Here is a 12396-nt window from a genome sequence, read left to right on the forward strand (position 1 = left end):
ACCAGTACCTCTACTTTAGTTTTCTTCCTCTCTCTTCCCTTGTTTTGCTCCCTTATTCATTTTCCTTTTTTCACTTACACCCTATTACACCTTCTCTGTTTTTTTCTATGTAATAAACAATCCCTCTGTGTTGCTCCCTCTAGCTCTTTTTCTCTTAACATTACTCTTTCTGTGTTCTTCCCTCATGCTCACTCTTTCTTTATTTTTTTTAATTTTTTTTTTGGGTGCGCGCCCCGGTGCGCGCCCCGGTGCACGTACCGGTCTGGTACCCTGCAGAAAAAAGATTGACAGAGATTCTTTAAAAATATAGGTTCATTTTTATAAATTAAAGGTAGTTCTAAAAATAACTTTTTTTTATTCTTTTTGTTGTTTTATATTCTTTTATTGTTTTTTGAACATTTTTTACTTTCTTTGGCTTTTCTGAACAGTTTTATATTTTTTTTGTATTTTTTATGAGGAGAAACAAAAAACAGGGAATTGTAAATGGCTCAACTGGAGCAAAAAAACCAGGAAAAATTAGGGTTTTTTTGGGCACTTATGGTTATCCCCAGTAACGATGATAAGTTGTATACTTTGCTCACCATAGCAAAGTGTCTTTCCACAATAGTTGCACACGATTTTATAATTGGCAAACTTGGGTTGAATGGTAGGCATTGTGTCTCTTGCCCCCGGACCCGATGGAGTGGGTTGTTTGGATGTTGAGGGTCTCGATGTTGATGGGATAGCTTACTGCAGAGGTCCCTTAACTCTGCATTAGAATAGTTGTTTGGATGCAAACACATCATGTGGCGAATCATGGTATGATTCCCGAAGGAATATTTTTTGTTAGGGTTCCCCCTGGACAGCTCAGCACCACAAATCAGACAAGTCACCTTTGCAGCGTTGACTTTTTTAAAACCCCTTGGGATTTTGAAGAACTCCCATATAAAGTGCTCTTTTGGTTTGTAGGGCTGTTTATCTTCAGGCAGGAAATGCCTTGTCTGTTCCTCCTCTTCATCATCCTCCTCCTCTTCCTCTTGACCACCAATGTAATCTTCTGGTGGTCTTTTTGATGGTGGTGGTGGTGGTGGTGGGGCAGATGCTCCAGCTGCTGCTGCTACTGTAGCCATTTTAAAGTAGAAAAGATTAGAGACAGAACTCCAAACAGGTCTTCCTCAGTCAAAGGACAAAGTCAGAATAAGGAAAGAAGGTGGGGGCTTTCATCATTTGGAAAACAAAACTGTTCTGGACCAATGAAAAGTGTTATTTTCAAGTCACATGATCCAGGCTTTCATCATTTGGAAACCAAAACTGATCTGCACCAATGAAAAGTGTTATTTTCAGATCACATCACCTGACGCGCTTACGCTACACGCCCCGGGGCGCGTAGCGTAAGCACGTCAGGACGTTGTGCGATCGTATACGCTCGCGTGCTTCCGGGTGCGCTTACGCAGTGCGTCATATAACGCATCACGCGGTTACGCAAAACGTCACGATGTTGTTTTCGTTCGCGAGAATAGCGCTAACGGGACGCTCACCGGTACGCGCCCCGAGGCGCGCCGTAACATTGCGCTTACCTGTGCGTTAGCCGGTACGCGCCCCGGGAGCGCTCCAGGGCAAAAAAAATATTACATAATTATACAATATAAAATTCGTTATAAAAAATATTACATTTCATACCTATAGGGATTTGCTATTAAAAAACCTATGAAATTCACTGAAAAATCATAGGTTTCACACCAGTTATAGTTAGGAATTAGCATTTAAAAAACCTATGAAATTCACTGAAAAAACCATAGGTTTCCCACCAGTTATAGTTAGCTGGAAATTTTACTCGCATAAAACCATTGAAATTCCCACGTTATAGTTAGTTGGACTCACTATAACTTGCGCGTGCAATGCACTGCTGATGACGTCACATATTACATCACTCATGACATGGTCAGTGACATCACTCATGACATCACTGATGACACCATCCTTGTGATACAGTGACACACCTCCTTTCACTGTAATGTAACCCTTAAAACACATATTCAAAAATAGAAACTAAAATTTTCAAAAAGATGGAGATACCCATACCAGTTACAACAACCAATTCAATAATTCCACCATCTATATACACATCCACTCATTCACCAACAGTTCTATATAATCACTCATACGTATACTCACTCATCATATGTAGTGATACACCTATACATCCTGTTACACACCGACAGTCATCCAAAAGATACTCTCACACATACGCACACATGCAAATAAACTATTGAACATCCATTTATTTGCATATATAGCTATACACACACTACCACCTTACTTCTAAGGAACCTTATACATACTTACTCTCTTAAACAATCACTTATAGAAACACATACTTATTTAAACAGGAACTCTTACAATCCCTTACTCTCACATATACTCACTTATATACATCAATATTCACATATACTACATTAAAACATATGTAGTTACTGATAAAGACACTAGTGAGACAGTCATTCAGTCAGTAACACACACATATACACAGTCATCCACCCATACAGTCCTGCACATATGCTGTCTTCAAAACACATACAAACAGAGAGTCAGTCACTCATGCATCTATGTTCTAAGTAATAACCCCATCAAACATATAGACACTCATATTGATATTAAAAAAAACATCTAATAACCCATATACATACACATGTAGCTACTCATCAACCCATGCAGCCACTTATACACAAAGTGAAACACTAATCCTTATATTTGCGTATGTAAACATTACTCACTAATATATGTATACTCTAAGAAACACTTAATAAGCCAGTGAACCAATCAATTTAAAAAAAAAACATCCATGTAAACCCTTATTTAAACATTTATTCTTCCATCAACTTCTAACTATACATATATAATACATAATTATTTTTTAAAAATACACACATTCACTGGATGGTGTCATCAGTGATGTCATGAGTGATGTCACTGACCATGTCATAAGTGATGTAATATGTGACGTCATCAGCAGTGCATTGCACGCGCAAGTTATAGTGAGTCCAACTAACTATAACGTGGGAATTTCAATGGTTTTATGCGAGTAAAATTTCCAGCTAACTATAACTGGTGTGAAACCTATGGTTTTTTCTGTGAATATATATATAGATAGATAGATAGATAGATATATGGATATAGATATATGGATATATATACATATATATATATATATATATGTATATATATCCATATATCTATCTATCTATCTCAAGGGCACCTCCGTGATATTCTCTCTGTACTTGCACACCTGGCATTTCCTGAAGCCTCTACTGTAGCAGCCAGGAAGAAAGACAGGGCATGTAGCATAATTAAAGCTGTAGTTTAATCTGTGAAAATCAACCCTTGCATTTCTTTGGGGCTTTGTTTTTCTGAACAGCGAGCAGCCAAAATTATATATTTACGGCAACATGCTTATTTGTTTGCATGCTTTAAGTAGCAATAGGAATGATAGAATCTCTCTACATGTTTCAACACATTCTAAACTAATTCCTTTTTTAAATCTGACTCTAAGACTTTGTATAGATACTGCTTCCTGGTGTGTTTCATTTTGAAGTGCAGATTCTACTTTTTTTCATCCTGTCTTCAAACTTCCTATCTGTTAAATATAAAAGAGCAACACAAAAAGGATTGTGTTTTGTGAGAAGGGTGATGTGAATACAAGGAATAAACTATCCTATGATGAATATGATAAAAATATTGAAAGCCACCTCGGCATTCGATGACCTTATAAACGAGCTTGGATTTTGGCATTGTGACTTGCAATAGCCTTTAAAATGTACAACAGATGCTATTTTCGCCCATATATATTTTTGACATATTCTTTGTTGGTGGATGCAACATTCAATGCAAAGCTTATCAGAATGATTAAGAAATGTATTTTTGTTCTTTCGTTTTGTGAGAACAAGCAGGCAGTCTATAGTAGATATATACTGTTAACAAGCATATTAGGTTTATGTTCAGGAAAACAAACAGACAGACATTAGAGAAGTACAGTCTTTACTTAAAGCCAGAGTCTTGCATGATTCTCACTGTGACTCTCCTTTCATAAAAGCATCACTAAGCTGTGTGGTTTATTACTCAAAATATATAAACACTAAGAACCTGGACAGCCACAATATTGTATGTCTTGTTGATTATCATAATGTGTCAGTTAATAGGTTTAAAAGCAGTTTTTTCCAATCTTGATGTGGATTTACAGCTATTTGAGCAACATGGATGGCATTGAAGCCCTGCTCAGACAAGAGCATCAATGAATACATTGCGCCTGATTCTAAGCCTGTGTGGCAACCGAAAAGCACAGGTATGTACTTGCCGATTGTAGATCTATGTAACACTGAATTATATAAATTATGAATCATGTCGAGAATCAAACATCAGACCATAAATAGTGCCTTTGGTCTGTTTTATGATTTTTGTAGTATTGTGCAGTGTATTTATTGATGCCTAGATAGTGATTCTTGTATCTTGTATCTTAATTGTTGGGTATAATCATCAAATAACCCACTCCATTGGTTTTATGACCCTTTGTTTGTCAACAAGGAGCATTCATTTACATCAAACACCATGAACAGCGAAGTCCATTTGGGGCTTCACAAGAATCAATAAAGAAAACTTGTTAAAGGTTGTATAAACAAATGAATTCAAACTGATTGATTTATTTTGTAAATAATAAAATATAGTCAACAACATTACATATTCAAATTATCTATTAGTCGGTATTTGAAAACAAGATAAAATACCACATTATAAGAATTGCAAATAAAATGGAGAAAATACAGCAAGTGTGTTCGATAAAAGAAATAGGCATAACAATTAAGGGGCATATTCTCAAGGAACTATCGCCGAATTATCGGCACTTTAGCGCAGCCAAAGTCACGATAAATGTATTGCCCCATTCACAAGCTTGTGCAAACAGCCCATATCACCATTTTTCCGGTGATAGTATCCGCAAAAAACATTGCCACATATGATCCTGTAACTATCGCTAATGAGATGCACAGTAGGTGTTCCCAAGCAAAAAGCCATGACAACACCACACCTCAACATTCTCAACGATCAACCAGATCAGCAATAAGATCACAAAACATGTGATAAGGCGCGTTAGCAGCAGGAAATTAACACCTGCTCCAACCTGGTGCAAAGTCGACAACCGGCACCAGAAAAGGAAGCCTAGACCACAGCCACACCTGAAGACCAAAAGATGCCCTGGAGCCATTGATCATGCAGCTCGGAGCCCCAACAAGGCCACAACACCCACTGCCACCACCCCCAGCCCCCCCCCCCCCGAACCCTCTCTCCAGAACACCACAGAGGCAGCGCGGATAAAGACAGAGGACCCTCAGGAAATGCACCAGCCTCACAGACCTAACACCGAGTAATTTCTTTGCCCACAACAGGGTCAAAAGGACAAACATCCTACACATCCTGACCATCATCGCCCAACAGGCTGACAGCACCAACACAGCAGACAACCAACATCCCACCTCAGACAAAGCTGCTGGCTGTGCTGCACCTCTTGGCCTCTGGTACCTCCCAACCAACAACCGCCAGAGTCTCACAGCCAGCCCCATCCAAGTCCCTCACACCTGTACTGGATGCCATCATCAGCCTGGTACCCCAGTACCTATACGTCCCCCACAATGTACAGGAACAGCTGGAGACCAAGCAAGGGCTATACGCCATTGCTGGATGCACGCACATGTTGGGGGCAATCAACAGCACACATGTCCTACTTGTGCCCCCTAGTGACACTGCACACAATTACCTCAACAGAAAGCACACGCTCCATCAATGTGCAGGCAACAGTTGACCACCGGGTAATCCCCACCAACATCGTCCACTAACTACCCAGGCAGTGTGCATGATTCCACTTCTACCGACAGTCCATCATCAACCAGCGCTACCAGGATGGCACCCATGGAAATGCACTGCTCATTGGTAAGTACCAATGAACACACCTCACACCTCAACTCCACAACCATGCAACTCACAACACTGGGAATGCACACGTTACAAACTCGCATACAACATGCCCAACAACATGCCCACCCACCAGACACAACAGCACAACTTACTGTAGCAACCTGGGCTATCCATGTACATAAGCCTTCAACGGCATGGTACATCAGCCACACAATAGCAGATTGTGGTGAGAGGTGGGAACCAGGCATGTGCGAAGGGGGCAAGTGACCCATGAATGAGAATGTACACAATTCCAAGTGTGGCGTGGATATGATGGCCAGACTGCAGTATGCACACCACACCCATATCCATGTCGACATACACCACTGGTGTATGGAGTGTAGTGGACAGTGGACGCAACAATGTCACCCCAGCCAGTGGGGAAGATCGCAGAGATGTAGCCTGTTACGTTCCCCCCTGTAAGTGTGAGTGGAGTGGGATGGCCCGCCGTACGCCAGGCCAGCATAGGGGTGTGAATAAAAATCACATAGCCCTGGGCGTGGTTCTCTTCCGGAATTCCCACCGTCTCTGCCAGGGCGGCGCCTCTCACCCCGCCATGAGGTCGAAGCCGTCATTGTGAGCAGAGTTGCCTACGATCTTGTGCGCCTGCTGTACCCCGGGCCGGGCCGTTGGTCCTGAACCTGTCTTGCCTGCCCCTGCGCAGCCAGGCCTCACTGCTCACCTGCCAACACCGGCGTGTGTCAAGGAGGGCCCACCATGTGCTGATGCAACCTCCAAGCCAGAGGCCTGCGACCTTGGCAGCCTGCTCATGCCATCACAGCTTCCTCGAGCCAGGCCCGCAGTCCTTTCTCGTTGACGTACTCCACCGGCATACACAGTGGACAAGTAGGTCACACATTTGGAACTGAGTCTTGATTACACACTGGCAGAGTACACATTTATGGCTGATTTTATGTCACTAGACTCCCTTCGATGTGGTGCCACCAAGTCTGTGTATAGCATTCCAACCACAAGTGTCTGTGGGCCCTCGTGGACTACTGCCCTCGGCCCACACTGTGCTCGAGCAGGTCACACATTTGGAACTGAGTCTTGATTTCATCATGGCAGTGTTCATAGCATTGCACGCCCAGAGGGGTGTAAGAGGAAGACGCGTTTCAGTCTGGAGAAAAAAAGGATCATCTCAATGGAGGTGACCGAGCACTACCAACAACTGCCCTGGTGTCACTAACTCCGAGCATCGCAAGCAGACGACACATGCTTGTGGGCCCCTTCTGACTGCTGCTTCCGGCCTCCACTGTGGTCCACCAGGGCTCACACAACAAATCGAGTCCTGACAGGCCCAGGCGTCGCATCACCGAAGGCGGCACACACCACCACCGTCAGGACCACCTCCAAACACCAACTGCCAGAGTCGAAAGTGTCTTTCTACCAGACTAACAGAGTTGCTCACACCTGTCTTGGATGCCATCATCAGCTCGATACCCTGCTCAGAACTACAGGTGCCACTAACTCAGTGCACCACAGCTCACAGACACTTCTGTTTGCTCATTGGGTGACCTCTGTACTTGATGCAGCTACCACCATGATGCTTCACAGTTGTCTATGTAATGCTGGTGTTTTCTGTTTCCGTTTTAATAGTGTTCACTGTTGTATTTGTTTCCAGCACCAACCACTCCTTGCGGGCTGGCTTACACTCATCCCGCACACATCCAGCACAGGTGTCACTGTAATATGACCATGCCAATAAAGGCGCCGGGCGCACGTCCCCATAGCTAGTCCCACAAACTATCTGCATGTGTCCGTGTGGTCATTATGTATGCATGAGGGCCCTGGGCCCTACAACATTACATTGTGCTGTGTACAGCGGACGCAACCATGTCCAAGCTGGCAGCGGGTAAGACCTTAGACATGTAGCTTTGTCTTCACCCACTCAAAACGTAAGAGGAGTGGACTGGGCCATCGTATGGAGGTCGGGCATGGGTGTGTGAATGATAATTCCTGGGCTCTAGGCATGGTTCATTACTGGACATGTGCAAATGCATGTGTCTCTGTCACAGAGTGGGTCTCCTTTGTTTGGTGTAGGTGGCCCCTGATGGGACTTAGACACCCACGTATGTGGTCCAGTTTGGCTTCCATGAGCTCTGACTCCACCTGCACCTTTTCAGCAACCTACTTTTGGCATTCTAACACCTGGCATTGGAATGTGATGTGTGCCTCAGTGGAGTGTTGGGAGCCAGCCGTGGTGGCGAGTGCTTCCTGCTGTGTGGTCTGTGCAGGGACTGGGGTCTCCTCTATGTAGCTTGACTGCCCTGCTCCTGGCGGTGGGTTGCATAAGATGTCCATGAGCTGTTGTTGGGCAATGGTGTTGGAGGTGTGGTGGTCCTCTCCAGCATCACTTATGAGTTGTCTGATCTGCTCTGCTGGAGGTGTTGTTTGTCCCTCTGCAATGTGAAGGAGAGATGCATGTTGACATTGCACTCGGTCCGGGTGTATCCATGGGGCTATGCAGTTTATTTTTTTCTCCATTTATTTTTGTGTTTCCTTTATAGTGCATTTTCCTGCATGACGTGCGGGATTTGCAGGCCTGTGACTGGTTTTCGTTGATTTTTGTATCGCAATTGGCATCATTGCTACTATTTTCACGTTTGTGTTTCACGTTTTTGCGGCGTTGCGTTGATTGTAACACGTTCATTTGACCTGTTATCGTGGGTCTATCGCATGCTACCGCCGTGTTGAGAATACCATGTTAACACAGAGTTATTTTCCAGCGATAGACTGCGATGTGAAAAGTTGCGCTAATCTTCTTTTGCAGTAGTTATCACACTTTCTTGAGAATATGCCCCTAAATTTCTTCAATGAGCAAGGTGAGGTATCAATCTCAGAAACCCAAATTAGGGGATAATGAAAATGCATAGGCACTTAAGCAGTGGAAATTAGCAGAAACTGGAAATTGTTCCCTGCTATAAATCAGCAGGTGCGCTTAGTCTCTGAAAGAGAAAAGGAAGGGCTCTGATGGGTTTTCTCCTCTAGTCCCACTTAAACTAAGGAAAAAACACTATTATAATTCTTCGAAAATGATATTTTCAGAAAATCTTTCATTTCCTGTTCCCATCAACCAGTCAATAGTCTGCAAATTCCAGGAGCAGGTAAACTTCATAGTTTCTCACATCTTCACAATGGATTACAGAATCAAGTCCTTGAATTGTTACACTGATCACATGTTGTGGTTCAGACAGTTCTTCCCATGAGTGACCGTCCTGGCGCTTTCAGTAGCGGTCGCTCCCCAAGCTCTCTGCTGCATTCCTGACATCGTTTGAGCTCCTTGCTGCACTAGTGGTATCGTTTAGCTGCGCTCTGTGCCCTCATTAGAGAAGTGCTCATCTACTTAAAAGCGCGATATACTGAGATAAGCTTTTCCTAATTGCAGTTTTATTTATACTTTCAATCGCTCACTGTGTTGACCTGATTCTCAAGTGTTGCTTTGCATTGTGGTAGCGCTTTATTGTTAGAGCGTAAAAGCTGCTTTATTCTGGCTTTGTGCCCCAGCCTCTCGCCAGTTTCGTTTTTGTTGCTACGGCCATTTTGTTTATGTTGTGACTCAGAGTCCGTCCCCTTCACCTCGCACCCGCCTCTCAGCTGATCCTCCTTCCCACTGATCGCCTAGCCCGGCTCCCACCCTCGGCAGCGCTGTGACCGTCCTGGCGCTTTCAGTAGTGGTCGCTCCCCAAGCTCTCTGCTGCATTCCTGACATCGTTTGAGCTCCTTGCTGCACTCGTGGTATCGTTTAGCTGCGCTCTGTGCCCTCATTAGAGAAGTGCTCATCTACTTAAAAGCGCGATATACTGAGATAAGCTTTTCCTAATTGCAGTTTTATTTATACTTTCAATCGCTCACTGTGTTGACCTGATTCTCAAGTGTTGCTTTGCATTGTGGTAGCGTTTTATTGTTAGAGCGTAAAAGCTGCTTTATTCTGGCTTTGTGCCCCAGCCTCTCGCCAGTTTCGTTTTTGTTACTACGGCCATTTTGTTTATGTTGTGACTCAGAGTCCGTCCCCTTCACCTCGCACCCGCCTCCCAGCTGATCCTCCCTCGCCCCTCCCCCTCCACTTCCCCACATATGACAGATGCATTCGCGCGCAGCGTTCACGCGCAGCGATCGCGCCCCATGCGCGCCGAAGGTGCGCCAAAGGTAAGCCCGTCTACGCCCGTCCGCGCCTGGACCGCGCCCAGCGCCAGACCCCCTGGCCCTCGCAAAACCCACTCCGCCCGCATAACGTACGACGTCGCCACCCTCCTAGCCCTCAACCCCGGACGCACACCACAATGCTGCGTAGCTACCCCAGGACACACCCACGGACCATTCGCCTGCCACTCCTGCAAATTTACCAGCACCAAGATCCATACCATATCCAATAACCCCAAACACAGCCCCGACTCTAACCACCTGAAGTGCATCCTGCTGAACACCCGCTCGGTCCACAGACACGCCACCGAACTCTGGGACCTACTCGACACTGCCTCACCTGACGTCGCCTTCCTTACAGAAACCTGGATGAACGCATCATCAACACCCGACATCGCCATAGCTATCCCGGACACTTACAAGATCATCCGAAAAGACCTCACCAATCAAACAGGAGGAGGCATCGCCATCGTCCATAAGAACACCATCAAAATCACAACCAGCTTCAACGACAACCTTACCTCCGCCGAACACCTCCACTACAGGCCTCCAGGTACCCGTAAACAATTCAGCGAAGACATCATTGACTTCATCAGTCCACATGCCCTCACCTCCGAGAGCTACATCCTACTGGGAGACCTCAACTTTCACCTGGAAAAGAAAAACGATCGCAACACCTCCACCCTTCTCGACAATATGGCCAATCTCGGTCTCAAACAACTTGTTGACACCCCCACCCATATAGCAGGACATACGCTCGACCCAATCCTCACCTCCAGCAAACACATCTCCTTCGATCGCACCACAACTCTCCATTGGACGGACCACAGTTTTGTTCACTTCAGCTACAAAACCACCCCGACCCACAACCCCCCACAACATATTCCTCGAAGAAACTGGAACAAAATCACCACCGACCAACTCCTCACATCGCTCAACCAAAACCCACCCACCCTCTCACCGGACCCAAACCAAGCTGCCACCAAATTCAAACAATGGATCACTCACAGCGCTGACGAATTAGCACCTTTGAAAAACCATCACACCAAACAGGACAGCAAAAAGGCCCCCTGGTTCAACGATGACCTTAAGAAATCCAAGAAGCTATGCCGTACTCTCGAGAAAACATGGAGAAAAAAACCCAACAACCGACAACATGACCACCTTAAAGACAGCCACCCGCAAACACCACCAACTGATTCGATCCACCAAGAAATCAGCATTCAAGAATCGACTCGACAACAACGCCCATAACAGCAAGGAACTATTCAACATCGTCAAAGAATTCACCAATCCCACCGCAGCTTCAAACGACATCACTCCCTCCCAAGACCTCTGCGATTCGTTATCCTCCTTCTTCTACAACAAAATTGCCGACATACATAACAGCTTCAAAAACATTTCCAATGAACAATACTCTCCACACACCCCCGAACCTAAACCTCCCTCTAACAACCTCAGCGCCTGGAACCCAATCACCACTGAAGACACCATCCGCCTAATGAACTCCATCCACTCTGGCTCGCCAACCGACCCCTGTCCCCACCACACCTTCAACAAAGCAGACTCCCTCATCGCACCCCATCTCCGTGATGTCATCAACTGCTCCTTCAACTCTGCTACCTTCCCAGAAAGCTGGAAACACGCCGAAGTCAGCGCCCTCCTGAAGAAACCCACAGCAGACCCCTCTGAACTTAAAAACTACCGCCCCATATCCCTCCTCCCATTCCCTGCCAAAGTCATTGAGAAAGCTGTTAATAGCCAGCTCGCTGCCTTCCTTGAATCCAACAATTTCCTCGATCCCTCACAGTCAGGCTTTCGAGCCAAACACAGCACCGAGACCGCCCTCATCGCAGCTACAGACGACATCCGAACACTACTTGACAACGGAGAAACAGTGGCCCTCATTCTACTCGACCTCTCCGCCGCCTTCGACACTGTCTGTCACAGCACCCTCATACAACGCCTCAACAACATCGGAATACAAGGAAAAGCCCTGGACTGGATCATCTTGTTCCTAGCTAGGAGAACTCAAAGAGTCTGACTTCCCCCATTCAAATCAGAGGCCACCGAAGTCATCTGCGGCGTACCACAAGGCTCTTCACTCAGTCCCACCCTCTTCAACGTTTACATGAGTCCACTCGCATCCATCGCGCGTCAACACAACCTTAACATCATCTCCTACGCTGACGACACCCAGCTGATCCTTTCCCTCACCAAAGACCCTAACACCGCCAAAACCAATCTTCATGAAGGCATGAAAGAAGTAGCCGT

The 12396-nt window shown here is 45.4% G+C and overlaps 1 protein-coding gene across 2 annotated transcripts in view; it reads left to right on the forward strand.

Annotated features, from left to right (window-relative positions):
* The window catches only part of LOC144784759 (sterile alpha motif domain-containing protein 9-like), a 232380-nt gene that overhangs the window by 183697 nt on the left and 36287 nt on the right, over positions 1–12396 (forward strand). Inside the window, exon 2 of one of the 2 annotated variants that reach the window (XM_078663764.1) lies at positions 4217–4318. The exons of the other annotated variant lie outside the window; for it this stretch is intronic. The gene's annotated coding sequence lies outside the window, so the exon portion shown is untranslated. The remainder of the gene's footprint in view (positions 1–4216; positions 4319–12396) is intronic. 2 annotated transcript variants of the gene reach the window in all.

The sequence above is a fragment of the Lissotriton helveticus genome, chromosome 10 (genome assembly GCF_964261635.1).
Source record: "Lissotriton helveticus chromosome 10, aLisHel1.1, whole genome shotgun sequence".
Lineage (NCBI taxonomy): Eukaryota > Metazoa > Chordata > Amphibia > Caudata > Salamandridae > Lissotriton > Lissotriton helveticus.